Here is a 24,758-nt window from a genome sequence, read left to right on the forward strand (position 1 = left end):
CGGTTACTAGAAATTGATGACAGCATGTTCACTGCTCAGTTTTCAGTACCCAACCACTTCATGATCATTTTCATCTACTTCTCCATAATGTACGTCTTGGCTAAAATGCAGTGTTTTGTATAGAATTGTACTAAGTCGTTACAATGTTTACTAAAGGTGAATTTGCAGTAAGAATGAATATTATAGCACAATCTAATTATTAAAAATGAGAGCTCTGGGTTCCTCATGTTCTAAGTACTTTGAGGGCCACCTAATAAGCCCTGCATTTACACGTCTGCACAGTGTGGGCTGTCATCAAGGGTCTGCTATGAAATATTTGCAACAGTAGTACAAGGTAGACTTGGTGAAAAGTAAAATGTTCTTTCAACAAGAGGTTACAGCACATTCTTGAAATGGATGGGTGGATCGTTTGGATAGATCCCATCTAACTTTTATAGTTATACCACCCGGATCCACTACTTATGATAAATTGAAGTATTGATATCCATTATATCCATTACACGGGTAGCTTTCTGGTTGTGAAGCTATGGCTCCCATGAAGTTCAGATAACACACGTTATCTTTTCAATTGTGATGCTTGCTGAGAAATGTGGATGATGTACATCTAAGAGACGGAGATCTACTTAGCTTATGCTAAAATAAGTACAGTAATTGCAAAACGGTACATTGTGTATTAGCGGTGAAGGGAACCACCTTACAATTCAAAAACCTATTATTCTATACAACCTGGCTAGTTCAAGAACAGAGAAAATGTAAGTAATCATTTAGTAAATAGCCGGTAATAATGCTTAACAATTTCTTAACTATAAGATCATCCCTATGTTGACGGAAACATCTTTTGCACTATAAAAAGTGTTCATTTTCTTAGGCTATTGTAGCGTAATCTCTGCCATTATTCCGCTGCCTTGTGTTAATTTACAAACACTCTTATTTTTCAACTTACCCGCTTATCTTTTGTATCAGCACAATAGCCATGCTGATCATTCCACGTACGTGAGTTTTATTATGTCTGCTTTGTAATTCTGCCACAATACCGTTATCTTCTATTATCATCTGGCCTCTGTTTCTCTGCTTATACAAAGTGTAATCCTGCCCAAGCATGCATCCTCACTAATGGTTCATTCAATAGCAGGCTGCTTATTGCTTTGAGATATTAAAGCAGTAAATTATATTTCCCGCAGATCAGCATGCCTGCTTCTAAAGGCAGGCTGGTAATGCTTTACAATGTAACACTACAAGGACGACACTACTTTATTTTTAAATTGGGAAAACCAATGTACTTGTGTCTACATGGTGTTAAAATTTATTTGTCAGATTTTTACCTCCTCCCATCAATATTCTGGCTTTTCATAGATGTTTCAATAACAGCGGAGATCGATATAACACAGGTATATACAATATATTTTGGCCTGCTTAACATCTGTAGCTAGAGCGTACCTCCCAAGTGTCCCGTGTTAGAAGGGATAGTCCCTCTTTGGGACACATCTAGGTCCTTCTTTCCTCTCTTGATGTTACTTTTTTCTTAGCAAACAATGTTTGTTCAGTATGGGTGTATAATGTGTAATATGGTAATGTGTATAGGAAAATCAAAGTGAGTACGTTAAAGGCATTATTTGAGAAATAGTATTCAGTAGGTCACAAAGTCCTGGTAAAACCTTCCCCTTAGCCACACCTCTAACTAAAATGCCTTAATTAAATCCTTAAAATGATTTAATAAATAATCCCATCACAATATGGAGGCTACCTGAATTCAAACAAAATAACTTCTAGTAGTGGCCACTAAACAGGCCTTGTCTGGCCAACTGGCAGATCAACCACATGCTTGGTGGGTTGGTGGCAGGTGGCATAGGTCACTTAAAACTGGCTGGATACATGCAGCCATATGCATGTATCCAGCACACTGGATGTTATTTTGTCGGCTGCAGGCCTTAAAGACCCAGGTTCTGATTTAAATTCCCAGTCTGGTCCTGCCACCAAAGCAGAGCAAACCAGAGGGCAGTGGTTGTCTACAAGCCCACCTTCCAACACTACCCTGTCTAAAAGAAACTAATGGACTTGACCAAGTATATCTCTATCAAAATAACAAAAGTTTCCATGCCCCACCCCAGCTCCATCATACTAAACCAGGGGTGTCCAACCTGCGGCCCTCCAGCTGCTGCAGGACTATATCACCCATAATGCTCTTTCAGCTAAAGGGGCTTGCTGAGGAGTATGGGAGATGTAGTCCTGCAGCAGCTGGAGGGCCGCAGGTTGGACACCCCTGTACTAAACAATATATTGCATGAACAATCATTACATAAATGTCATTGAACTAACCTATTTTATGCCTTGATAATCTGTAGTAGAGGCAACAGTCTAAAACCCAAAAGGACTTTCCACCTAGGAGACATTATTTACTGTGTGTGTCAGTAACTCAGGATGTATTGGTATTCTCTGCCTGTACATAGTAGCTCATTTTTCACTATAACCACCGTTTATCAGCTATACCGTAGATAAAAATCCAACTGTAAAATCTCAGTGACCCTCGACAAGGGCGCATGTTGTTCACATCCTTATTGATTTATGTTTTGTTGTGAGAGGCCACTCCATTGTGCCACTGACTGCAACCTATTTTGGATCCAAGGCAACTCGCTGACCCCTTACATTTATTACACCTTGTCCTTGTCTCCCAAGCATCGCCGGTTCTGCACGGAAGCACAGATAGATGATAGAACAACCTGTTCTACACCACCGACCAACTGCTACCTGCCTCGAAGCTCATAACATTATTTCTACATACTTTGCCATTATACATGTTTGTTACCCAGCATGTTCTCCTGTTCTAGAAGCAACTTACCACTGGCTCCTAATATGTCTGATTGCTGTGTTTTTACTGAAGTAACCTACGGCTTAGCAAGAAAAAAAAAGTTCGATTTCCTAAATAAGGCACCATATGGGATTGTTTTAACCTCATCAGATTCCCCCCCTCCTGGTGCCTCTATAAACTGGACAGGATTACAAGCTCGTGTTCCAAATTGCCTTGCATAACATACGATGTGTAGCCATCAAAATCATATTGTGTTTACAGAATTTTACAACAATACGTTAATGTTGGCTCTGTAACAAAAAGGGGATAGCAGACAGGATGAAATATGATGCTCATTCTTGTCAGTCCTGACTAAAATCATAATCCCATGATTTATGCTCAGTTCATTCTTGTTCTCCTTTTAAAGTTGTAACCAATACCAACTGATACCTACTGGACTATACTACCCTTTCACTCCAATTACTCTCTACTTTGGCCGTCCCTACTTTAGATTAGCCTTTAAACTACTGTACAATGTCACTTTTTGTAACAACAATTTGCTTATCTTTAATATCCAAACAGTTTAAAGCCAGCCCCCCCCCCGCCCCCAGGAGTGGAGGGCTGGCAAGGGGGTGCAATGGACTATTGTTTCCTGACTTTGGGCCACTGCCTGAATCTTTATGTGTTTTACTTGCAATTCTATTTATGGCCCCCAGGAGTCTCTGGTAAAAAGGACTGAATGATTTATTTCTTTATTCTCGTTATATTAAACTCTTAGGGGTGAGACTGTATAGTACACATTGAGCATGCTTTAGGCTGAATCTTGACCGCCCTCCCCTGTCCCCTAATTCCACTTTTCCACAGAAGAACGGGAAAACCTCCAGATCACCAGGACTTAGAAACTCCCAAGTGTGATTTTCATTTATCTTTTAGGCAACTTATCCTTAAACAAGGTACTTTAGTCTTCAATATTGCCTATCTTTTTTTTTTTAAGGGGATCTTTCACTTAAACATTTGATTTTCAATAAATGCTTTTAAGAAAGCCACATGCTGATTTTTGTTTTCTCTAATGATTATAAGATTGAATTCAGTGGCATTTAATGGCAAAATTTGAATAACTAACTATCCTTTGTGTGCACTTACCACTGACTTCTTCCTACCAGATAAGTTTAACAAAAAGAGAGGAATAATTTAGTGGGGAGGAACAAACATGCAAATCCTGAGAACAGGAAGTTAAAATGACCGTTCCACTAGTATAGACATACGTTGGAGTAAGTTGTAATGAATATATATATTTTAATCTAGAAACATTATCGCTTAGGTATACTGAACTGTAAAACGTAGAAGTTTGTTTTCACTGACAGCTTTTTAAATAAATGAGCAGCAACTTGGCCTGTAGTCTCATCCTGAAAGTCCTCCACTTTATAAAAGCTTAATCAAAACACAAATCGCCTTACATTCACTTTTGTTACTAAAATATCTAAAATGGTGAAGTCATGTGAAGTAAGACTGTACACATCGAGCAAGCTTCTAAGACACTGGAATAAAGTCTAGATAGATAGACCGTCCTGGTGTGGGAAAGAATAATCTGTAATTAGAATCCCATAATCACATACTGTACCTCATGCTATTGCCCCTCAATGTTACTGCAGTTGGACCTCTCAAGGTTGTCTACTCTATTGAGGGCTTTCTTTAAAGCACCTAGACACACTGTTGGCTCTGTAGAACAGTACAAATCTCATACCAACTGAACAGCTTATATACTTGTAGTTCCCTACCTATCGTATTTTTTTCCACTGCTTTATTCCCTACATTAGCATATTTTTGGCACGTAGTATGCTATATGGCCACCAGCAACATGCATTAAAATTGGCAATATCTGGCCGCTCCAAAAACACCTAAATATCAATGCCTTTTACCACACCTTGCGTGTCTCTTTACTTATTAACATCTTCTGTTGGCTAATGTATCTAAAGGCATTTAGCGTGCAGATTATCCACAGATCTAAACCCCAACTTGGCAGATCATGGAAATACTTAGTTGATATGTCAACTAAAGCACTGTAGAAATACTTACTATCCATTAGGGCAACATTTGTTCCATTACAATTATCCAAGACATGAAACAGGTCCACTTTCTTTCATGGGAAGTAGTGATCATATGCTGTTTGGATTTGGAAACGATCCCACCCAGAGAGCAGTAGAACAAATCTTCTATAGGTTGGTCTATCTGCCCGAGACCCGGCACACTAAAAGGGGGATATCACCTCCAGATTGGTGGCCCTGTCTCCCAGGCAGTTTATTTATATTAAAAGATGAAGTCTCTCCAGTGCTACAACAAATGGATAGAATGTTTTAAAGAAACAAAATACTCTGCTCGGGTGGCTGAAATAGATATCACCTGGGGACCTCAAACACTATAAAGGAAATGAAAAATGATTTGTATTTATTTATACAACAGATAGGGATGGCGTAGCTTCTCAAATTCGAAAAAGAAACCTATTTTGAAAGAAAACTCATTTTGAAATTCCAGGAATTTCGATCCCCGCTCGGAACTAACTGACTCCATAGACCAGGCATTAGAACCTAAGCAAAATTAATAATAATAATAATAATAGAATATTGCAAGACATTTTTTAAATGAATATAAATTAAATTTTCTAACCGTGTAACCATTATTGGAGGAAGATACTTTGTTGCTAGAAGGGGCTACTATACGACTATATAAAACCATGCAGGTCTGCCACGTTGCACATTGGTGTATGCAAATCTTTGATTCCTTGAAAGCTGATGTTACCTGCTGGTAGGTTATAATTGCTATCTGGGGTACGGTCTTTGGGGTGAGCCTTATCTTACTCCCCTCCCCATACAGACCAACACATTATTTATCCAGTTTATTGTGCAAGGCCAGACACATATAGAACAAAGAATAAAATATATAAAAATTATTGACCTTATTTGCATGCGCCTACCCAGAATCCCTTGTGGTTGTGGCAGCACCATGAGATTTCTGAGGGTAAAACAAGCCTTCTGGCTTGTCTGGTGTCTAATGAGTGTTTAATAATGCTTCTACTACCCCCTATATATATATTACAATAACCTTTTACAGTATAACAATCTCAATAATAATGTGCATTGTTCTGTTCTCTATGGCACCCAGCTATAATATATCATATTTACAAAGCTGTTGATTTAGACAAGCTACAAGCACAATAAAAGAGCAATAGTTTTTAGTTAATCTAAGACACCCATTGCATTTATTTCCATCCCCCCAAAAATGTGATCTCTCTGTCAGATTTGTAAACGGTAAAAACAATCTAAAAAGGTAAAATAAGTTTAGTTTTTAAGGGGCACCTACTTGGAAGACAAGTATTAAAATTGCACAGGCATTGGCAAAGGTGAGCAGGGCTACAGGGTCAGACTTGGGATTTAAAAGCAGCCCTGTCACTTTAAGGCCAGTAGTCACACGTGCGGCTACCTGCTAGATATGTGCGGCCGCACATAGACTTTTATTCTTGAAGCCTGTAGCCGCATGAAAATGAGCAAATCTGGTCTACGACAGGTCTACTGTGCTCTCGGCCATGGGCCCAGTGGCTTTTTATCCAGTGTGCTTGATGGCTACCACTAACCATGAAGCAAGAAATATGTGATTAATGTGTATTACAGTAGTATGTTAAATAAAACACAGCCCTGCAATCCATGCATTTAAAATATGAAATGCGAGAACCCTAAGAATATTCCCAATATACTATTTGCTGCAGAATTATTTCAAAGCTGGGGAGAATTCCTCACTAAATACAAGACAGAGATCTGATTTCTCCTGGGTCTACAGTCTTTCAACATTTATATTCATTCTTGGTAAATCAACTTGAAAATTTCATAATGTTGATATATATCACTTCTACAGAATGAGGTCAATATTATAGAAATACTTAAACCACGTGTCATACTTGCCATATATTTTTTTTCCTGCAGTTTGAGAATTTCCATAATTAACATAATCAAATAATCTAGCACATCTGAAATGGCCAAGTGTGCTTATAGGCACGGCTGGGGAAAGACTTCAATCAAGGCTTCTTATGTGGCTGTGACTTATTCATAGATATACATAACCAAGGTATTCAAAGGAAAATGAGTACATTTAATTTACTCAGTTTAACCTATAAAGGCCCTTTCTGCTATATCACGCAATTATTACGACTTTTAGAGCCGTTGAACACTTTGATACATTCATACCCACCAAACATTCGTACTCCACTCTTAGAAAATAGGGATTTGGTGCCAAAAGAGGGACTGTCCTTTTTGAACAAGGACACTTAGAAGGTATTCTCCACATTCTCTGTATCACTGTGCACTTGAGACTGTACTTTTCTTGAAATTGGATGTCTGAGGCCACTGAGTTCAATCATTTAGCATCCCCAATGCTGGAAAGGTCCCGGATTCATATTCCAACAAGATGAGCCTCCACGTTTTGCAGGTTCTACTTTCTCAGGCATGTGAAGTGTTAATCCTTTTAATTACTGTTTTTATTAGATGTGCAACCGTTTTTCCCCCATATTTCGTTCATATACAACATTGCAAGTCAGTCCTTAGAAAAACAGATGAACTAATGTTTGTTTATTAAATTGTCTCCACAGTAATTATGAGGCTATCATTAGGCAGATAAACAGAGACAGCTGATACATTACACTTCGAAGGAGGAAAAAGAAGAAACGTTCATTTTATTTTTAACTGGTTAAGCGGGTGTTTCAGGAGCGGGCACGGTTAGGAAATTATTACATGAGACTAGGATGAAGATCCTGTTAGCCTCCAGGATGCCAGGACATCATTTCCGTAATAATAACATCATAAATTCTGCACTGATGGCATTGTCTCCTGCTCAGTAATGAAGGAATTACGTTCAAGGCTGGTAACCTGCCAGTCTACCTTTGTAGCCTTTAGACCAAATGGCTCAAGAGATTTAATCTGAGATTATTGAAGCAGAGGACAAGTTGTAATGGCTAAATTCCAGGTGGTGTAGAACATAAATTAAAATGAAAAAGGTTTGGGCATAAGAAAATGGGAATTTTGCAACGCAGTACATAGCATAGAATAAAAAGTTTTAGAATAGCCCCGAAAATTGCTGGAACTGCCTCTCCAAAGTCATACATGGCTACAAACAGACATATTTCCCGGCTGTCAACTGTGCCAAGTGTCCCGCATAGACAAACATCTGTTAGATTAAGATGTGCAATCCCAGGTATGAGGCAGTAGCTGGGCAATAAACTGGTGGCAGCAGGACCTGTCACGTCACAACGACACCCATTGTACGGAATATGATGGCGCTATATAAACCAATAAATAAATAATGTAATAGTGGAAGGGCCAGCACCATCGGGTAAGGGTGACCACACTGAGCCATTTGTTTTCCAGGACACCTATACATTTGACATGTTGCTGACCAGTACCGGGAAGGTGCTACCTCCAACAGTATGTACGACGTATCAACTCACAGAAAGGGAATCTGTTACATACTTATACACATTACATACTGCAGGGGGCAGTGCTTTAAATATGCAGGTAAGCAACCTGTATAATGTATATGTGTTCTGAAAAAGTGTTATGAGAACAGGCCCCTTTCCCCCATAAGTTAGTTGCTTGTAGAGACATTTTACGGTGCCATGGGAAGCAAGCGGTCATTTTGAAATCCTCCACCTTGGCATGTCCCATTCATTTTGCATGTTCTTCCTCAGCTTAATGATTTGCCCAGTCCATGTGTTTATATTTATATATATATATATATTTGGATTACCTTGGGGTTTTCTGTATTATTTGCACTGGAAGGAATTTGTTATGTAAAATTATAAGCTTTTTGTTCCATTGTGTTGTATTATTTCCAGGCTTCCATTGGGTTAACAGCATGTAAGAATAGTGTGATCACAACGTGATATTTTTATATTTGTAAAAAAATGCCTTCCCTGAAGCCTTGAAAGATAACATGTATACTATTAATCTATATGTATGCATCTAAACAATTTTAACTATTTTTGTTTAATAACGGTGTGGATTCCCCCTCGTTAGAGGCAACATTCACATTTAAACATATATCATATGTGCTAATTAGTGCTACTACAAGGTAATAGTTAGTATTCGGACCAGAGACAATAGGTTTATAAATTATGTTATTTTCTATATACTTTACATATTTACTTGAATATCTATTAATGGGTCACACTGCTGTCCATTGTGTCTGTCCTCTATGGCACAGATGCCGGTCTCTGCTTCCCTGGTCTGCTCGAGCTGTCGCTAGTGGTACTCGTCTGACATCGTATCCCGGATCCATCGTGTACCGAGAGGTGCTTGATGGATCCCAAAACACTCCAGACCAAAACCGAAGAAGGCCTAAGTCACTTATCATTCTGCACTTGCATTTACTTTATTCTTCTTATCCTGATTCATCTTTTCCACTGAACATTCTGCTGAAAAAAATAATACATTTTTCAGTTTTTTTAAATAAAGGAATCGGTGAACTCTGTGACCTTTTTATTTCTTGCTTGTTGCATTTCAGGAGGATTAACCTCCCAAACGGCAGGAAATGTTCAGACAGAGCCCTGTTCTTAACCAGTGACTGTGGCGCAGCAAACAAGGAGAAATAATGTCAGACAAGACACAGAACAATTCAATCTCTCTGAAAGTTATTATGCGGCTCTCCAAGTGGCAAATCCCTTGAGTGATTGCATATCCTGCTGATCCCTTAGTGCAGGCGCTGTGCTATAAGCTGTCTTTGACGCTGTCGGGTTTTATAGGGTCAGTCCCTCCTAGGACCAAAGAGAATGAAGAACACAGAAATATTTGACAGACTAATTAAACACATCAGAGTTAATAAGGAAATATTCATTTACCATTAAAATGTGTTTAATACCTCTTCTGCTTGCCAACGTGAGATTGGGTGTAAAATGGCATTGTGTGTGACAGATACAGGTAGGCATAGGATCCTGTGCGGGTTGTGAATGATCAGCTCTGCATGAGTTGTAAGGCTGAGTGTCCGCATTGTGAGTAATGATTTCCTCCCGATGCATTTGCCTCTTGTTTAACAATGAATTCAAACTCCAAGCAGCTCTGCTCTTGAGAGCGTCCCTCCCTTCCTGAGCCTTATAAATCGCACCAACAGTTTACTGTGTTTACCTTCCATCTTCCAGTCTCTCTGTTACCATTTCCTTTCTCTGTACCTTTTTATAAAACAAAGCTTCACTCGCAGGTTTGCTATTTGTACAGTGAATGCCCCATGGGATACCCACACGCTAAATACATTCCTGCCCCGCATCCTCATTATCATTCTCTACATTTCCTAAACTTTTCTTAACCATAACCTGTCATTCATTTGGCTACTCTTAGCATCTGCTGAGATAATCATATAAAGCTCTTCTTCATCAAATAAAGCAAAAAATAATAATATTTTGTTTAATTAAATGGGTTTACATCACTATGGTCAGTGGCGGAGTATATTGGCCAAAGCCAACTGGATTAAGGAAGGAGGTGGGGTCAACGCAGGTCCTCTTATGCAAAACCATATGCAGATCGCAAAAAGCTCCCCTGTACATCACTGCTTAATGTGTCCTTTAGCCACTCTTGCCCAGTCCAGCCTATATCAAGTCTCTTTAGGCTAGTTCGGCCCCTATTTATAGCTAGTCTCACCTAATCTCAACACAGACACACATCCTTTCAACCTCTTATAAAGAGTAGGGTTGTTAGTGGTCACAGGGAAGTTATGGTCACAATTTATAAAGCAGGTAGGACGTTGGGACATTTAACTTGCCTGGGAATTCCCAGCATAATAGTAGTTAATGGAAAGGTGACTAGACGCGCAGATAGATAGACACACATTAATTATATTACATTTCATTTATAGAGTGCCAGCAGATTCTATAGCACTATTAACATTAAAACTGACAATATACAAAATTAACAATATCATTAACGCACGCTAAGACATACTGTTACTGGAGGAGAAGAGGGCCCCGCTCTTCTGAGCTTACAGTCCATTACATACCTACATAGTGATATATTTTACATATTAAATATAGCAATGAGACATAATCCATGATAGAATTTCAAAGTTTAATCATCTATATGTCTAATTGTGTTAAACGCATAATTTGTAATGTTCCCATTTTCCGGCAATCCATTACACAGAAATGGATAATTATTTCTTAAGTGTATTGGGTGTTGCTAGTTACTGTAATGTCAGCTGGCTGTTAGTTATCTGGTCTCTCTCTATCCCCTAAAGCAGATGCCCTTTGGATGTCCAAAAATAACTGATAACGGACAGGTGGCAGATGGAATGTGACAGGGACATGTTTATAATAGCTCACAGTGTGCCTTGTGCTGTGCACTGCCAGAGGTAGTTAATCTAAATTGGTGTGCAACATATTATTTAACTATTTGAATATCAAGTATAATATACAGATTTTGTTCTATTTTAAGACACATGAAGCGTGAGGGGGGTTCAGGCAATAAGGCACACGACTGAACAAAAAATATGATGTAAAATATACTTTTGGTTATATTTGGCATTTCAAAAATAATTAGTTAGATTGTGGAGACATCACCAAGCGTCAATACTTACGCACGCGTACACAGACCCCGGTCAATGGAAGGATAAACTCTATTCTGCACTGAATTAATGAACAGGTTTTCGTTCCAATCAGTGGCGTTTGTTAAAGCAGAAATTTAGCTCCTGGTCACCTACTTCACCGCTATTGTGAAGGAACAAATTTGGTTGACTCTGTATAATGCATAAATAAATCAGTGCGTTTAATCGAGACGCACCTCTCTGATAGAACTAATCATTATGCATGACCAGCTCAGTCCAAGGTGGCGCCATGATAGACCCTTCATAATGCATAATGATGTTGGTGGGTTGAAACCTCACCTAGAAACCCCAGCTAAAACAAATTAACCCTAATGTCACAATAGGTTGCCAATCCAGTATCTTTTAAGGCAGTTGTAACATCACTTTTAAAGGACATCAGAATTTGCCATGTATCTCCCAGTTTCTTTATGATTTTATAAGTGATGCCCAAGTTGCCCCTTCCATATGGACAACTGTGGGAATTTGAGATAAAGCCATAGGAACGTCCAAGACAGCCTTTTAACGCGAAAATAAGGGATGCACTGGGGATTAAAATCAACCCTGGCACCTTAATGCCAGCAGGGATAAATCATATATATGCAGCCACCTGATAGACAAGCATTGCTGCATGCTACCTGCTTACGCATTTTGCAGCACGTGGCAGATGAAATCCAGTCAGCAGCCTAAGGGATAGGATTTGCCACATGAGCAGTAATAAAGTTATGTGGGACTGGGCACTGGCATACCTGCCATTTGCCCAGTTTGCCAGATGGCCAGCCTGGGCCTGCCACAAGTTTTAAAGAATTGCATTCTGTGGCCAAACAAGAGCCAATGTCTTTTCCTGTCTGTAAAAAGCAGCAAGAGGAGAAAAGGAGCTGACATATGACCAGAACGCCACTGTCCCATTACCTGTGTACCCTGATGCTTTTAATGTCTTGATTCCTTTTATTAACTTCCATCACAAGGTGAATAGTTTAACAGGAGTGCTCAGAACATGTATCCGTTCATCATAACCTCAGGGATTGGCAGAAGATTTAGCAGGAACAGTTCACAGGTGCCAGAAGCACTGACAGCAGCTTGACGAAGAGAAGCACCAACGTGGAGTGCTGAAGTGCGGAAAAGAAAAAAAGGCAAATTTCTCACCTTCGGAGCCAAAGCCTCGAGTCAGTGGGCAGGTGGCACCGTCAAAAATAGACAACAACAGACCTTGAACCAGACATGCACAATCCAGCAACCCGGATTTTCATTGGCAAGGCTGTGTTGTCATTGTGCTATTTCTCTTCACATATAGTTTTGGAAGACCTTACTTGACCTGTCTCCATTTTTAAATGTACATGACATTCTGATACATCAATATTAAATGTTGTAGAGTTTACAGTATATCAATGGTACACAAGTCCAGTCCTCAAACTAGCCCATTTTTATAAAATATCCCAGCTTGAGCACAAGCATCTTGATTCAAAATTAAAGTACATGTTTTCAGCCAGAGGTATACAAAATTCCTGGCCTGTTTTTGGTCCTCGAGGACTGCAGTTGTGTTCCCCTGCAGCATATGATTTTAGCTTCTTTAATCACCCTTAGTATACATGATACTCACGGTTACTCTACTAATATAAGGTATCTGTGAAACTACAAATACAGAATGAAGGGTTCAGTCTTTCTTCAGACATTTGATTGCAAGCTCTTTGCCTTGCTTTTAATCGGTGATGTGTTTATCTTTAGAGCTCCCCAGCTGCTCCCTCAACAACTGTTGTCCTTACTACTGATGTGATATCCAGGTGCTCCACCTGTTAAGGACTCACAGGGTAGGCTGTAAGGGTCAAGCATAGTGCTTCATAGTATAAGTTGGCGAAATCAGAGAGCTCCCTTGTAACCATCCCATTAACCAACGGAGACCCAATGAGCCCGATCGCCCAGTAGGATTATCTACTTTTGCCTTGCTGGAGCTGCTGTTTCCCCAAGTCAGCCTAAGCCCTAATAAACCGCTGCTCATTATAAACATACTGTTTTAAACCTTATTGCATTTGCAGCATTATGAGAACGCATTAAAAGCATGCTGCAGCAGAGAATTTAATTAACAAACTAGGCTTTAAACTCTTTGACTTACGCTGCTTGACTAAAGTTCCTTGGGAAATTTGTGTTATATGATTTGGGACGCTCAGTGGTTTCATTATATATACATTGTAATGTGGACACTGTTGTTGCAAGTAAAATAAGACATGAATAAGAAAATAAATTATTACATGTAATTTAATAATACTACTCACCGTCTATAAGAATAAATAGTATAAATACATTTTAGACATCACTACTATATAAACTGTGATTACATTCAAAACTGTTATGTTCCTTATTAATATTTTATAACCTCCTGAATACCAATGGGTATTTACAAGAAAGATTAGAATCCATTTTAACATAATTAATTGTTGCATAATTATCATTAATTCAAAACATTTTATTTCTCCTGTTATATTTCACAGTCTCGTATACTATAGTCAGTGGATAAGAATAAAAAGATTTTTTGAATCTTAATTTATTTTCGGGGGGGGGTAAATAAAATAGGAGTAAGACATCAGTGGAGTATATTCACTAAACCCTGAGCTTGCTAGAATTCAGATTGTCTTGTTATTATGACCTTGGTCTTGGAGAAACCTAGTAAATGTCACCAATGAGTAATTGCTCATTTATTTCTATAGAAAGCTGATGAGTGTAGGTAGACTTGATAGGAATTGCATTGAGTTCTTAGGAAGATCAGTTGCAGAGCTTAATCTTCACTGGTTAGTACCGACTAAACCAGACTACTGGATCACAATGCTAATCAGATCTGTTCTATATATACTTGTGCTAAATAATGCTACTTTATATGAATGCTATAAAAATGACAATTTAACACCACCAGTGCATTGTGAAATACAGGAGCAAAGCTACATTCACAGCCCTCCTTTAAAAATAACATTAGGCATTATGGAGGGTATCGGCCAGGGCATTTACTGTGGTATATGCATGCAAGCCTAATTCCTGAGGCAATCTACCTTCTATGGGAGTGGCTTTGTGAGAGGGCAGGGCTACCCATGTGTGGAGGAGGGGCTAACTGTGTATGGGGCAGGGCTAGACCCAGACAGCCTTAAGTGGGTGCAGAGTAGGCGTGGAAGTGGGAGGGTATATAACTATGCCCAAATGCCACTCCTCTGCCAAGAGAAAGAGTATACTAACCCGGAGATCCAGAGGAGCAGCTCTTCACTCGGAGACTCCGGGTCAAAAACAAAGCGTTCCCAGGTATGGGAAATTGGCAACATCCAGCCAGGGGGTCCAAGCCAAACTGTTTAGTGATATAGCAGACTGACCCTCATTTGGTACACTATAAGCTGAATATGTGCTATCCAGTAGTGTGTAACCTATTCATAGACTGCATAAAAAGAAAAAGCTCATTTATGGCTATGGTGTTCCACAGGGCGGCCATGTGTTGTGCTTCTGCTAGGGATAATGAGGAATTTTTCTTAACAGTAATCTCACAGTTTTAACTAAACATTATGTAGGAACATTGTATGTAAGAGAAATCCATTTGGACTGGATCGTTATAATGCAAAATGAAGTGAGGCAGATAAGACTCCGTTGGCCCGTCTGCCAATTATTCCTGATGTGGAGACTCAGACCTTAATCAGTCCCTGGTCTTGTCTTAGATTCAGGATAGCCATATGCTTATCTCAAGCATGTTTAAAAAGGCTCAGCTTTCTGAAAACTTCTCGGTTTGGGTTTATTAAAGTGCAATATTGGTATGGCAGCCAAGTGGGCCTGTGCTGGGTCATCAAACAAGGAAAGCAGGACTGACTTCCTGAATCTAAAGAATTTTAGCACACATTAACATTTAAAGATGTGTCTAAATTAAATGCAAAAACCCAAAAATGCCCTTGTGGCTGTGACTCCTGTCCATCATCCTAAATGTTCCTGCTCACTAATTACACAATGGTCTTAAAAATTTAAGAAATGAAATGATTTCCACCTAGAAAGTCCAGTAACACATTAAGATGATTTTTACTTTGGAAATCTACAGAGCTCTCTAGCTGAAGGCTTGACTATTTTATACAAGTAGACTCTCTCTCTCAGGGCTGGACTAGGCATCTGGTATACCGGGCAAATGCCGGCAGCACCCCATACCTCCCCGATCTGTTGCTCCAACAGCAGTGAGCATAAAGACTAAGCGAGCATAAAGACTTAACATTAAAACCTGCCATATCCATCTGTCGGCTGCTCTTACATCATTAGACGGCTGCCAGTCTTAAAGCGGTGGTGCTGCCTCATTGTCCCAAGTCGCAACGCTGAAATATGGACAAAATGATGTATCAGTGTATTGACTACATTGAAACAAACTAAAAATGTTGCTTTAGTTTTAGCAACTTGGGTGGCACAGGTAGCCCACAAACCTAGTCAATCTTAAACCAAATTTTATACAATTCTTGTAAAATCTAAGATTTGTATCTAAAACATAAACAAATCTCAAACACAAAATGTGTTAGGAATTCAGTGTTTCACTTTAAGGTTAAAAAAGCCATTATCTGCTACTCTCATACTGTTTAGTCTGACTATAAATGTATACAATGTGTGAGTCTAATAGCGATATACATTCGGTAGCTGGCTAGTTTATGTAATAACTGTAGCAAGGTAACTTTGTCATAACAGTTTTATCCTGGGGAACAAAATGAATCTCATTTTATTTGCAGTATTTCATACCTAACCCTTTCAAATGTACCATTTTTAGGTTATTTCAAGTTATAATACTCCAGTTTCAAATGCTTGCTTAATAAAGCTAAAATAAGGCAAGTTTAAATGTTAAAAGCAGGAAAGCGTAATGCAGGTATTTTTCTTTCTCAACTAACAAAATTGTAAGGATTTCAAAATATGAATATATATGTTGAATTATTTCTACCTCTTATTAGAGGGCATTGAGATCTTTACACTAATTCTAAGTATATATATACAGGGCCGGCCCAACAATGGAGCCGAGTGGGGCAACTGCTCTAGGCAGCACTTTTGAAGGGGCGGCACTTTGCCCCAAGCCCTTTTATTTTTAAAGCGGAAGAGGGAGAGAGGGGCGCCGAGTGGTTTTCGCTTACCAAGTTGTTAGTACCCGCTCGGCGCCCCTCTCTCTCCTCTGCGAGCCCTCTAGCTCGGTTTCGGTGCCGGCTTGTAATGCTGAGCGCCAGAAATGCATTACAAGCCGGCACCGAAACCGAGCAGGGAGACTCGCCGCAGGACTGCTGAAAGGTAAGTACAAGAGGGGGGGGGAGGGTAGATAATAGTTAGGGAGAGTAAGGGTAGATAATAGGGAGGGAGGGAGAGGAAGGGTAGATAATGGGGGGGCGGCAGGGAGGGAGGGAGAGGAAGGGTAGATAATGGGGGGGGCATTTTAAACTTCGCCCCAGGCGGCATTTTGTCTTGGGCCGGCCCTGTATATATAGATATATATATCTATATATACTTTCAGTTTCCCATCACACCTCATTAGTGAAGTCTGTCTGTGATGCATGATTAAGGTTATGATGTCATGAGCAACTCAGGTGGGGGGGAAAAAATAGCCGGTTGTCAGGATTGTTCCGCCAGCTGTTGGCAGATATAGATAACATAATAATTCTTGGTGTTTTTTTGTATCATTTTGTACAACAAAAAAACAAGACAAAATATTCTTTCTCCCGCTAACCAGCTCTCAGCAGCAATTTGATGGCATCTTTGCTGCAAAGGTAGCTAACTGCCTCCCACCACCACTGCAGCGATAAAACCGTCTTTCGCTTTCCGCATTTTGCAGGAAACCCAAAATTCAATGTATTTGGAAAATGAAAGAAAGAAAAAAGATTTTCATTTTTCTTGTGTTATTGTCTCTCTTATCTGATGAATATATTTATATTTTGAGCTTATTGCGTGGAGGGTGGAAATATTCTTGATGGCAGATAAACTAACTTTGCTTTATTGTATTGCCACCTTTCTCTGTAATGTAATGAATCGCTGGGACCTTCCATGATGCCTGAGGTCCTAGGAATACATTGAAGAAAATCAGCTGCATGCAAATGTAAATAGAGCAATCGATCATATTTACTCCAGTTCCAGAACCTTTCAGGTCTCAGAAAATGTTGTTCTATTCAAACTCCCCACGAGCAGCTTTGCTGTTTAAGGGGAGAGCAACGCCTCACTACAAGAAAGCCCTTCATTTCGTAGCAATGCACCAGTCTCTGAAAATGAGACTACCAACCGAACAGTCTTTAGAATTACTCTGAGCACCTTATGTATCTTCACGCATCAAGACCATGCTAGGGAACATACCTGTCCTTAAAGTCTTCCTCTCAGTAAACAAGATGCATAGCTGCCTTTTTAGGAGAGATATTCCATGTTTGGACCCTAAAAACCTCTGTCCTTTCTTCAAACTTATTTTATAGAACCTTGGATTTTGGTATAAATGTATAATAATGTTGTAAAAATACTTGGGAACTCCCTGGACTTCTCCAAGATGCCCTATTAATCGAACTTGATTACCTACATGTGGCTATTACCACCTCCTTAGCTCAGATGAAGTTTCCAGGTATGGTCTAATAGCCCTGAAGGTCATATAAACCAGCAAACATTTGCTTCTATATAAAACTTCCTTACATTACATGTAAACCTCTGACCTCACAGTTTTAGATTATGGCCTCTGGTTGTAATATGTCTCCACTGAAATAGACTTCACTCTTGTAATGCTGGGGCATATTGTAATAAGACAAAATGCTCGACCTCTAAAAAATAAATGAAAAACAAAGATAGAAAAATGTAAATCTTATAGCCGCTTATATGGTAAACCATTTATCAGCTTCTGTCTAGCATATAAAACAAAGAAAGTCAAATAGTATAGAACAGAGGTCAAAATCCCAAATAGTACATATGGAAGACACGATTGACCAATTCAATAAGATTACATATCTAAACAGCCACATCAAAATGAAAAAGAACTCTACTTTCTCCCCATGGATACAGAGTCCCCAAGAGAAACAATTTCCAACCTAATGTAGTTCTAATAAATTAGTGTTTTATTTGTGCTTATGATGACTGAATCATTCCTTAGGTTGCTATGGTGATATAAAATTTTTTACACTATATCAAAAATTATCCCAAAGTGCACAAACAGGCAAGAATAGCCGGGATTCCCAATATAGAACTATATGTCAACTGAATCCTCTGAACTTTAGCTGAAAACCATACCCTAACTATACATTGGTCAATCATATACCTCCCAAAAACATGTATGTATACATATAACAAGACATGCAGGACAAAGCTGGAGTGGGATTTCCACTGGAGGTGTGTGTCCTCCCAAGCATTTAATTAGGATACCTGTAAACTAAACCTTCACCTGTAGAGGGCAGCAGAGAACATTAACAAGTACCCTTTGCATCACTATTATTAATTATGGGTCATGTTTAATAAAATCATTTGTTTGATGGTGACTTATTATAGACAATACATTAAGAATGGTTTATGCTTTTATGACATTTAAATTCAGTATTATTTTAATGTAAGACTTTGAGAAAAGTAAATCCAGGTACTACAACCTATGCAAGAGGATACAATTATCATCTGTTTTCTTAAGAAGCAGGACACTAAATGAATAATCTTGCCTGGCAAAGCATTACAGCATGGTCTCAGGGCTGTTACTAAGTAAATTATATCTATACTTATTATAAAAACTTTTACAATAAAATTGCACAATGTGTGTTCTTAAAAATGGTTGTGACATATTTTTATGTTTTATCTTTCTAATCCCTCTTTGGTGTTTACATAGAACCTGTATCCATCGAGCGTTGAGAAATATAGGTTCATCTAGCAGATATTTGGGGATATTTACAGAATGTTCTGGTTTTTCAGGGTCTCGTGATAAATGAGGTGATACTCAGGGACACACAAAAAATGGGGGTCAGAGTGGGCCCTGATAGGGATGCTGAGTAGGGCTAGGCCTAGGGTACATTGTTTGAGTTTTGGGAGTAGAGTTACTCGAACGTTATTTAAGGACTTGAGCCATTTTGTTTGTCGCCTTACCTCTTGTTGTTTGTATTCAGTTCTAGTGGTGTTACTATGTCTTGTCACTTCCTGGGCGGAAGCTTGCTAGGGTATCTAAGGGGTTAATGCTGTGGTCAGAGTTAATGAAATCGAATCATTCCAGTTGGTCCTTTTCTCAGTCTTGTCATTACCTTTCGGCAAGTAATGCCTTTTGTATTATTACTGAGCAGCTATATCATTCTTTTTTGTGATGGGTTATTAAGGGGTTAATATTTTAAGTTTTCATTTAAAAAATAATTTGTATGCTTTGTAAGAAACTGAGATAGGACACCCAGAATCCCTTTTCTTTAGGTAGATTAATTGTCGATTATGTGACGCTGGAGGAGTCTGGATCAGCCTTTGTGAGCCACATATAATGATCCGTGAAGAGTTTATCCTACATGCGTTGGAGAGAGCTGTGAGCGACTGCAAATCTGCTTCCGAGTGGAGCTATTTCTCAGTTTCTAAATGTGTTGTGTAAGCCAAAGGCAAAGACAACAACACATAGATTTTTACCTCCAATTACATTTGGAAAATGAAAAAAAAATTGCATCAGTATTATTTTTCTTCTCTTAAGATGTATATTCTGCTGCTCTTATAATTAAAGTTGTTACCTCCGGCATTTAAAACCTCTGAATTCAACATGCTAAGGTCAGTCTGAAAGTGTTCACCAGTAAAATGCTAAATTTGAGGGAAGGGAATGTCAGACTGATGCACAGTTCAGAGGTTTCAGGTTCTAAATGGCCATTGTGGCAACTATATTTACAATAGAACATGCCTTGACAAATCCCAGGGACCAGAAAGACTATGTATGGCTCAGAGATGTGTCTGTGTGGCTCCAAACCTCTACACAGATTTGCCCAGCACTGGAGGAGAAGGACCCTACTTATATGTCATAAAACCTTAGTAACATTTTATATTTTAAATTAAATATACCCCAACTCCTGTGGTAAGAAATAAAATGGTTCATTCCTAATCACGTAGCCTGGCACTTTGACTAAAGAAATAATTTAATTGTATCAGTAGGACTCCATTAGCATTGCCATAAAGAATCAGCTCAGTGTGGTGTGTGAGCAGGGACAGTCAACCAAAATATCCCAAGACTGACAATAATGGTAGCTGTTAAGTCTCCAGATAAAGAGCAAAATGAAATAAAACCAAGATTTCCTCGGTGCTAATCTACATTACTATGTGCAACACTATATTTTATGCTCAAGGATAAATTTCTCCGTTAACAGTAGTAAATTGTTTTCTATTCAACATAGTTCCAGTTTTGATTAAAGGCTGTCCCGTGATATGCAGGTTGTTATCTTATCTCAGTCTCTATTACAAACATAAGTCCTTATCTCTAAATGTAGTTGTAAACAATACACTACCTTATTCAAACCTTCCAGGAGAACATCTAACTTTATTGAAGTTCACAGGTTAAGGATGTAAAGAGAAACTATCACTTTTACATTGAAGCATTACCTAATTTATTACAACAATCTATTCCGTGTGCTTGGAGATATTTAGTTTAAAGGTTTGGGTTCTGTATCTGAATATGGCTCAATTAACCAATTTCCTTTACTGAAATTGACCACCCTTTGCCATCAAAACAGCATAAGGTCTTCTAATTACACTCGCACACAGTTTTTTAAGGAGCCCCAGTTGCTTCTCTCCCTTCATGTAATCCCAGACTCAATGATGTTGAGATCAGGGCTCTATGGGGGCTGCACCATCACTTCCAGGAATTATTCCTCTTATGTTTGCTGAAAATAGTTCTTAATGACTTTGACGGTATATTTGGGGTCAATGTCATGCTGCAGAATAAATTTGGGGCCAATAAGATGCCTCTTTAATGGCATTGCATGATGGATAAGTATCTGCCTGTACTTGTCAGCATTAAGGAAACCATTAATTCTGACCAAATACCCAACTCCGTTGGCAGAAATGCTGCCCCAAACTTGCAAGGAATTTCCACAATGCTTTACTGTTGCCTGCACTCATTCTTGTACCACCTTCCAGGCCTTCGGCGAAAAAACTGCCTTCTGCTACAGCCAAAGGTTTTATATTTTGACTCATCAGTCCAGAGCACCTACTGCCATTTCCTTAACCCCAGTTCCTGTATTTTTGTCAATAGTTGAGTCACTTGGCCTTGCTTCCACATTGGAGGTATGGCTTTTTGTCCGCAAGTCTTCCATGAAGACCACTTCTGAGCAGAGTTCTCCGGACAGTAGATGGCTGTACCAAGGTCCCACTGTTTTCTGCTGAGCTGATGGCACTGCTGGACATCTTCCAATTGCAAAAGGAAGTAAGCGTGATGTGTCTCATCTGCTGCAATAAGTTTTCTTGGCCAACCACTCTGTCTACGGTCTTCCACTTTCTGCAAGTGTACCTAGAAGTCACACCAAATATTGATTAGATTTAGATTTTTCTTTTGTTCACTCACTTTGCATTTTGTTAAAAGTAAAAAATAAATTATTAACCTGTCTATTTTAAAAGCATTCTTAGTTTATAGTATTTTTTTCCAGTATTTTGAATATATATATATATATATATATCGTATTTGCTTGATTATAAGACGAGGTTTTTTTTCAGAACAAATGCCCTGAAAAATACCCCTCGTCTTATAATATATAGTCAAATAGGTCTGACTATGAGACGACTCAGATCCAGATGCCCCGTGGCTGCAGGGGACCTGGATCCTCCTGTCCCCCCCCCCGCCCCACTTACCGGTGCTTCTGAGTCCCCGGTGTGCAGTCGGGGCAGTGTGTAGATGTCTGCGCGATTCGTGTAGACAACTTACGATGCAGCCGGAAGGAGGCGTGGCTAGCAGCAGGGGTTGTCTGCGTCCATCGCGCAGACCTTCCCCGGCTATCAGAGATCAGAGTTCCCCGCACCTTGGGTATAATGCAAAATAATAGAATGGAGAGTGTTCTTTTGTTATTTGAAAAAATAAAAAAGATACATTTCCTACATAAGGCCATGGGACCTCTTCCTAAACCGTTTAATCTATCTTTTTGTTACTCAGAATACTAATCACTAGTAATAACGAGAAAATGAATGTTACAACCAGCTTCGAGGAGAGACTTCATTTATGGTTAGTCGGTTACTCAATTACAAGAGAAACAGGAAGGCAGGAAGGGAATGGTCCTTGGTCCAAAACAGAGACGGAATGAATTGGAACTATACTGGAAATCTGTCTTTATTTTAGGAATATGAAGGTGGATGTATGTTTAGTCATTGATTTTATTTTTATTTTTGCTTATATTTTGAGCTGTAATGAGTATTACAGCTCTGTGTCTGGATCGGAGTAGAATCTGATGTTACCCCTACAACTAACCAAGGGAATAGATTCTAATTAGAGACCATCTAAAATGAGCGATCCTGACTTTAAATGTTCAGTGGTAATTTTATTCCACAGGTCACGTTAGCCTGAGGTACACTTCGCAGACCAACATTGTAAAGACACAGACTCTTCCCTGTTAATATACCAGGAGCGTCACATCCAGCAGTACCACATTTCTGATGCTGAAATGCCTGCTTTGAAACTGCAGCTTCAGGACGGTGGCACTTCTGGTTGGGGCGACAAGCACGGTTGAGAGGGTAGTAAATGGTTTGGGGGCCTTAGGGTGAGTATGCTAAAAAAAAAATAAAAAGGAAAAAATAGAGAAGCCACACATCACCAACAGACACTTTTTAATGTCAATATTCCAGGTACCAGAGCAGTGTTTTGAATGTCATTCCGACGATGTTCAATGCTGTGGTGTTTTTTGGGGCGGCTTAGTACTACCTCACTTTACTAGAAGAATCAGTGTCTCATTTTGCTAAAGCAGATATATTCCTGAAATTTCCACACTGTGCCGGGGGTGGCTGTATGCTTTTTAGGGGTACTAACCAAAAAGATTTGAAGAGAACAATGAACAAATGGTGAAAATGGGAAAGTATACATAGATGAAGAAACATGATGCTTATGATCTCAAGTTTATTAACAAACACGATGCACTATAATAGTATAAATTTAAGAGAAATCTGTGCTAAGCAACTGCATAACATGCTTATATGGTAGCGCCATACCTCTCATTCTATGTGAGGATTAGGAAACACTATAGCGAGTTATAGATGACATGACTGTAGTTCTAAAGATAAATGAGTCTGCTATTCTGTTCACACATCCAATAAGTCTATAGCACACTTAAGAATTATAATTTACCTCTTACTGCTGGAACAATCTATTCCCTTTCCAGGTCATGTTTCACAGTTCTGCCATTTAACTGGTTAATTACATTAGTTGTGGCTCGGGTTCCAGCTACAGAAATGGCAGAATGTGACTTATTTTCCATTTGATACTGTCAGAACGTATTCATCCAGAGGGGGGTGCAAATCAAAAATCCGAGAGACCATAGAACACAGAACTTGTGCAATTTCATTAGTAGACTGCAGACTATAAACACCCCAGAGAAATAACCCAGGAAATAGCTACTACCTATTAGGGGATTTTATCGTTCAACCGCAAATGGTCCAATCCAACTGTGGCAATTCAAGCGAAGGAACAAATCCATCATGAACAGGTATAATAGTTCAGCACCAACACACTATTTCTGCCAGTACCAGCGACTGAATGTCAACAACTCATCTCATTGACAACTCCCAAACATTTTATTGTTTTTTAACATAAAATGTAAAAAATTCTTCTCATGAATATATATGAGGAGAATTTAAAATATTTAGTTATCTCAAAATTGTATATGCTAAATACATATATTTAAGGCTGTATTTAAATATGATCATCTAATTGCTTCTTAAAATATGGAACTGCCTTTTTAATGGTTGTTAGAGTTTCCATATTGTTCTTTTTTTTGGGGGGGGGGGAGCATATGTATCTTTCACAAGTTCCTGACCAGCACATGTATATGGGTTGTATATGGGATGTATAAAATCAATGATTGGAATCCTAAGTTATTCTTGGTTATTACTAGACTTGGGCACCAGGGGGCTCTTCGTGTTCGTCTTCGTCAAAAAAAAATCTTCATATTCCGCGAATATTCGTTTTTTCTTAGTTTTTTCCGGTTAAGGGGTTAATACGGGGTTAACGCGTACCGCAGCAGCTCTGGCGCCAGTAGTTTAAATGTGCGGATCAGCAACTCTATTGGTCGCCAGCAGGGGGCCTCCTGCTGGGGACCAATGAGCTCACTAATATATATAAAGCTAATATATTCAGTGTATATGGCAGTGTGTTCATTTTCATTTATTAATTATTTAAATAAAATATATCCCCATGATCCGCTGGTCTCCCCGCTGCAACAGTTAAATGTCCGCA

The 24,758-nt window shown here is 39.1% G+C and overlaps 1 protein-coding gene across 1 annotated transcript in view; it reads left to right on the forward strand.

Annotated features, from left to right (window-relative positions):
• LOC149300147 (substance-P receptor) overlaps positions 1 to 24,758 on the forward strand; it is an 86,211-nt gene that overhangs the window by 55,909 nt on the left and 5,544 nt on the right. The window lies entirely within an intron of this gene.

The sequence above is a fragment of the Sceloporus occidentalis genome, unplaced genomic scaffold (genome assembly GCF_023333645.1).
Source record: "Sceloporus occidentalis isolate IW3139 unplaced genomic scaffold, rSceOcc1.0.p SCAF_26, whole genome shotgun sequence".
Taxonomy (NCBI): Eukaryota; Metazoa; Chordata; class Lepidosauria; order Squamata; family Phrynosomatidae; genus Sceloporus; species Sceloporus occidentalis.